This window comes from Lactuca sativa, chromosome 2, assembly GCF_002870075.4.
Source record: "Lactuca sativa cultivar Salinas chromosome 2, Lsat_Salinas_v11, whole genome shotgun sequence".
NCBI classification, from domain to species: domain Eukaryota; kingdom Viridiplantae; phylum Streptophyta; class Magnoliopsida; order Asterales; family Asteraceae; genus Lactuca; species Lactuca sativa.
The window spans coordinates 194,052,938-194,059,971 of NC_056624.2; positions in this window are offsets into that span (position 1 = coordinate 194,052,938).

Below are 7,034 nucleotides of genomic sequence, written 5' to 3' on the forward strand. Positions count from 1 at the left end.
AGCACGGGTGTGTGGGTTATCTAGCGTATGTGGTGGATACGCAAGCTAGGGATCAGATTTTAGTTACAGAGGTTCCAGTAGTCAGGGAGTTTGCTGATGTGTTTCTGGAGGAGTTGCCAGGGATACCTCTGGAGAGGCAGGTCGAGTTTCGGATCGACATTGTGCCGGGTGCGGCCCCTATCGCCAAGGCGTCGTACCGGCTGGTGCCACCAGAGATGCATGAGCAGTCGTCACAACTGCAGGAACTGCTGGGCAAGCAGTTCATTCGACCGAGCAGTTCCCCGTGGGGAGCGCCGATACTCTTCGTCAGGAAGTAGGACGGTTCACACCGGATGTACATAGACTATAAGTAGTTGAACAAGTTGACGGTGAAAAACCGTTATCCACTCCTGAGGATAGATGATCTCTTTGATTAGTTGCAGGGTGCATCTTAGTTTTCCAAGATAGATTTGAGGTCTAGGTATCATCAGGTCTGGTTCAGAGAGGAGGACGTGGGGAAGACCGCGTTTCAGACTCGTTATGGGCATTATGAGTTCGTGGTGATGCCCTTTGGGCTCACCAACGCGCCAGCAGTATTTATGGACCTGATGAATCGGGTTTGCAGACCGATGCTTGATCGCTCGGTCATCGTGTTTATAGATGATATCTTGGTTTATTCCAAGACCCGAGAACAACACGAGGAGCACCTCAGGGAGTTAGTGGGAGTTTTGAGACAAGAACGGTTGTATGCCAAGTTCTCGAAGTGTGAGTTTTGGTTATGAGAGGTCCAGTTCCTCATACATCTTGTTAACCAGGACGGGATTTTGGTCGACCCTGCCAAAATCGAGGCACTCATGTAGTGGGAGATGCCGAGATCTCCTTCAGACATCAAGAGTTTTTTAGGATTAGAAGGGTACTACTGGAGATTCATTCAGGATTTATCCAAGATTGCCGTACTCCTCACTCATCTGATGAGGAAGGGGGTGGATTTCTGGTGGGACCCAGAGCAGCAGAAGGCGTTTGAGACCCTCCGACAGCGTTTGTTCGAGGCTCTAGTTTTGACTCTCCCGGAGGGAGTTGAGGATTTTGTGGTGTTCTGTGATGCATCCATCACAAGTTTGGGGGCGGTCCTCATGCAGAGAGGACGAGTAATAGCCTATGCATCGCGACAAGTGAAGTCGCATGAGACGAGATACCCTACGTATGATCTGGAGTTGGGGGCAGTGGTATTCGCTCTCAAGATTTGGAGGCATTACCTATATGGGGTCCGTTGTACCATATACACTGATCACAAGAGCTTGATACATATCATGGATTAGCCGAACCTGAACATGAGGCAGTGAAGGTGGCTGGATGCAGTCAAGGACTATGATTGCGATATCCTTTACCATCCCGGTAAAGCAAATGTGGTGGCGGACGCCTTGAGCCGCAAGTCAGCTGGGTCTTCCACCCTTATGATATGTATGAGGATAGCAGTGGATTCTGTGCTTGTGAGTTTGATCAGAGATGATCAGGTCAAGGGCATGCGACTAGAGAACTGGAAGCTGGAAAGGATCAGAGGTAAAAACACCCAGTTTATGCAGGATAGTTGGGGATTATTGACCCGATGCGGTCGGGTATGGGTTCCGATGTCTGGTGGGGTCAGATAGACAGTCATGGAGGAGGCTCATAAATCTCACTTATATATTCACCTAGGAGCCACCAAGATGTATAGAGACCTGGTTTGAGTTACTGGTGGCCATGTATGAAGCGAGAGATCGCTTGGTACGTCGAGAGGTTCTTGACCTGTAGGATGGTCAAGGCGAGCATCAGAGGCCGCATGGTATGCTGCAACCCCTGGAGATTCCCATGTGGAAATTGGAGCAGATCACGATGGATTTCATTACCAAGTTGCTGAGGACGGCGAAGGGGTTTGATGCTATATGGGTCATCGTGGATCAATTGACCAAGAGTGCCCATTTCTTGGCTATAACGGAGAGTTCATCGGCCGAGAAGTTGGCCGACGTGTATGTTCGCGATATCGTCACTCGCCATTAGGGGTTCCGGTTTCCATTGTTTCCGACCGAGATGTTAGATTTACCTCACGTTTCTGGCAGAAGTTCCACTAGGAACTGAGCACACCGTTGCATTTTAGTACAACATTGCATCCGTAGACCGACGGTCAGAGCGAGCAGACCATTCAGACCGTCGAGGATATGTTGAGGGCATGTGTCATAGACTTCGGTGGGTGCTGGGATTCCCACCTACCCGTTGCAGAGTTCTCCTACAACAACAACTATCATTCCAACATTGGCGCCCCGCCTTTCGAGTTGTTGTATGGTCGGAGATGTCGCACCCAGTTTGTTGGGGTGAGGTCGGACATAAGGTGATGGGGCGGATGGAGGTAGTCTTGAAGACTACCGAGAAGATTAAATAGATCAGACAGGCGCCGATCTGAGTTAGAGTTCCAAGTCGGTGACATGGTACTCCTGAAGGTCTCGCCCTGGAAGGGTGGGATCCACTTTAGGAAGAGGGGGAAATTGGGTCCCCGATATATTGGGCCGTTCAGGATCGTTGCCAGGGTTGGCAAGGTGGCATACAGGTTAGAGCTACCAGAGGAGCTCAGTCGGATCCACAACACCTTTCACGTTTAGCAATTGCAGAAGTGTATTATGGATGAGGAGGTAGTAGTATCATTGGATAACATTCGGGTCGATGAACGCCTGAATTATGTTGAGAGGCCCGTGGCCATTCTAAAGAAGAAAGTGAAGGTTCTACGGAACAAAGAGATACCTTTCGTCAAGGTACAATGGGAACACCGAAGAGGGTCCGAGTCGACGTGGGAGCCAGATGTGGAAATACGGGAGCACTATCCATGGTTGTTCACCGCAACAGACTTCGATGGCGAAGTCTAGTTCAAGTGGGGGAGAATTGTAAAGCCCTGAATCTTAGGTGATAAATTAATGGCTTTAATTTTCATATTTTCATGGTCTACTCGGCGAGTTGGATGCCCTGATTCATTGAGTAGAAGCGGATTGGGCCACGTGTTTAATTGACCTACTCGTCGAGTCCAAGTTAGGACTCGACGAATAGGAGCTGGAGGATGAAACCCTAATTTTCAGGGTTTTGCACCCTATTTAAAGCATCATAAGCCTCCTTTAGCCCTCTTACAGCCTCTTGAGAGTTCAACAAACCCTAATCCGTGTGTGTGCTCCATACTTGTGTGTTTAAGCTTTGGAAGATGGATCTTAGTAAGAAGAGCTTGGAGAGCAAGTGGCTAGAAGCAAGGAACATGTAAGGATCTGATATCTACCTCAGTTAGCATCTATTGGAAGGTATCAAGTCATTACCTTGACCTCATTTCCTTGTAGATCTCATTTGGTTAAAGATTAGGGATTTTCTAGCATATTATGAAGCCATTCTTGAGTATGAGCTCAGATCCGAAGTTGTAACTTCATATCTGAACACTCTTTGGTCTCTAAGTCCATGAAGCTTTCAGCTTTAGCAAGTGTGAACCTTTCCTTAAGTGTAAAACTCCATTACAAGCTTGGTTTTGTCATTATAGGACTTTAGAGCCTTGCATGCACGTAAAGTTTGCAACTTTACGTGATAAACATGCTTGAGAAGCTGGATCTGCAATATGGAACCTTAAGATAGCTTAATAAGCATCTGAATGGACATGGATTGAAGGGACTCGGCGAGTTGCATGATCAACTCGGTGAGTCCGATGAAGATTTTTGTGGACTCGGCGAGTCAGTAGGATGACTCGGCGAGTCGGCTAGGGTTTTCTCGACTTTTGGCACACATGAACTCGACGAGTTGCAGGGAAACTTGGCGATTAAATTTGGGATTTCACGACTACTCGAGTTCCGGAAGGACTCGACGAGTCAGTGAATTGCACTCGACGAGTCTGGTCAACATGGACTGTTGACCTTGGCCGTTGACTTTGACTTTGACAAGGTTTGACTAGTTGACTTATGGGACATTTTGGGAAAATTGGAAACTTATGAATATGGTTCTATGGTGAATATAGGTGGTGGAGTTTGTGGCGGTGATCCGAGAGTTTGAGCTTATCTTTTCGAGTCGACAGTTGAGAGGTGAGCTACCTCACTATACTAAGGGGTCTAAGGCACCAAGGCCGACCCATTGGATATGATATCCTAGCAATTTGTAGTATGATGGGTACGAGTTAGTGTTGCATGTTTGTCGCTATGCCAGTTAGGTAGATCTGTAGGACTACCTGTAGTATTATGTGATTATATGTATGTGCATTAGTTGTGTTATATGTCGATATATTATGTGGGATGGGTTGAAGTGATGCTGCTCTGGGCAGAAACCAACAAACCCGAGAGCATTCCATATACGAGCTGAGGGAGACTCGTACTGTGTGCTCGATGGCAATCCAGATGTGAGTTGTGGGCCCGGAAGGCAATCCTGACTCACACTGTGGGCCCAGGGGTAGTCCAGTCTGTAAAGTTGTGGACCAATACATGATGTTATTTATATATGTGTTATGTGCAGTGTATCGGTATTTTGGGGGAAACTCACTAAGCTTTCAAGCTTACAGTTTTCAGTTTATTGTTTTAGGTATATCAGGGGATCGCGGCAAGGCAAAGGTGTGATCATACAGCTCCTCTTTATGTTTCTGGGAAAAACTCTGATATTATACATTTTGAAAACAAGTTTGTAATGATTTAATGGTTTTGAAGTGTTTTAAAAGTTTAAATTTGACATGATTTTATGGGTGTTACGTGTAGAATGCTAGTTTTTTGTATAAAACTCTTAAGCTTTGAACCAAACCCAGGTATGGTTCAAAGAGAGCAAAATGGAAGCATCAAATTTTCAAGTGTTCAAAGCAAGAGAAGAGAAAATGTGAGGGAAGATGCTCTCGGCAATATGAAGGAATCAACAAGCCAAAAATGCAAGACTTTAGTTATTTAAAGCATGCACTTGATCTAAAGGTCTTTAACCATTAAGATCTTTAAACAACCTTGTCCCCAATGCTTTCACCTATGCTTCTACTTTTGGTTAAACAAATTGGAAAACCATGTCTCTACTTTCCCTCCTCATGACCGGTCATCATATTGTGAACGATGTGTATACTAGCGCTACTTATAAAGTACAATATAATGTTGTTTTTGCAACCCTCCCCCGTGTTGATTATTGGTTGGATTCAAATTGGGCGATTGAAGCGGATTACTCAAAACTTTTTGTTACTCGAGGTAGGAGGCCTACAAACCGAATATGTAATGAGATGGACATGCATCATACCGATGAACCTCATAGATATGGATTATGCCACCGACCAGGCCATAATGGAAAAAGTTTTCCAAATTCTGAACCAGTGTTTAATACGATGTAAGCAATGTATTTTATTGATCTAGTAATTTCAAGTTTAGTGATCTTGTAACTTTTTGTTTACTTGATTTTTTTAATTTAACGTTGAATTGGCCTTGTAATTTTTTGATGTTATAGTGTTATAAATATGATGTGAAATGTGTGTTTTATTTATTATATATAATCTTAGTAATGTTTAATATTGTTATTGATTTGAAGATGTTAATGATATATTTTTAGTTATATATATATATATATATATATATATATATATATATATATATATATATATATATATATATATATATATATATAAAAGTTAATAATATGTTTATAATTAAAAAATAGTATACAACAATAATATATTCATAATAAAAAAATATTATGTATAAAGTTGGTAAAAATAGAAAATAAAAATAAAAGGTAAAAAATAAATATGTAATTGAAAACTTTTACAAAATAAAATTGGAAATGCAAAATTTATAATAATATACAAGGGCCATTTATGTACTTAAAAAATCCATTCATATGGTGGAAGTGGGGGCTACAACCTCATTCTTACGTATCAATTTGAAAGAGCTTTCTTTGTATAAGCCTGTTTTAAAAACCGGTTTTTTAATTGAACCGGCATGGTGATCGGTTTCCGGTTCAATAGCCGGGTGAATCGATTTTTATATTTTTCATGTTTTTTTTTTTTTTTCTATTTTCCTACACATACATACATATAGAAATTATAAATTTGATATTTACAAGTTCAAACATTAAAAATACACATAAAAATAAGTTGTAGATGAATTCAAACACATTAAAATAACACATAACCATAAATTTTACTGTTTTACATCAATCTATATACGTCAAAAAGAAAATAAAGTATAATACCGAAACGAAATATTGTTTTTGATGAATACAAACACATCAAAAGAATTTATAACATTTACCGTATGTGTTTATTTAGAGAAAACTAAATACATTTGAAAAAAATCACAAAATTTATTATGTAAATTGTTCTTTTTTCATGTGTTTTTATTCGGTTTAACCGGTTCAACCAGTTTATTTTGACCGGTTTAACCGTTTTTTTCTAAAAACCGGCCGGTTCAAAAATCAATGTAAACCGGTGATAGTTGAGCCGCTCCCTCTCCCGGTTCATGGTCCAACCGGTTCGACCGGCCGGTTCAAACCGATTTTTAAAACATTGGTATAAGCATTTTAGAAAAGAGTCCATTTTTTTACAAAAATTCCGTGATGACATGTGAAAATCTTAATTTTTGCCAACTTTAAATGTGTATAACTCATTACTACGAATTATGTGTGAGCTGATTTTTTCACATTGTTCTTTGTAACTAGGTATAGCTTCCCGACATCCAAATTTGGAATGCATTAATGCAATATGTCATTTTTAGCTTCAAACGTGTATAACTCATTCATATGAAAAAAAAACCAACTTTGATTATTCATAATTTTCGCATACAAACTCCGTTTTAGTTGAATTTTTTACATTATATTCTTTATGGCAAGGTCTATCCATAAACATATTATACTCCTAACTTGAATATCGGAAAATCATACTTTTTTAGCTCCAAAGTATGTTATTCGGTGAAAACTATGAAGAATTTTTTATTTTTTTTTATCATTTTCGCATACAAATTCCATGACATATATGACTATTTGGGTTCTCCCAATCACAGGGATGACTTGCAAAAATCTCAAAATAAAAAAAAATTAAAAAGAAATTAGAC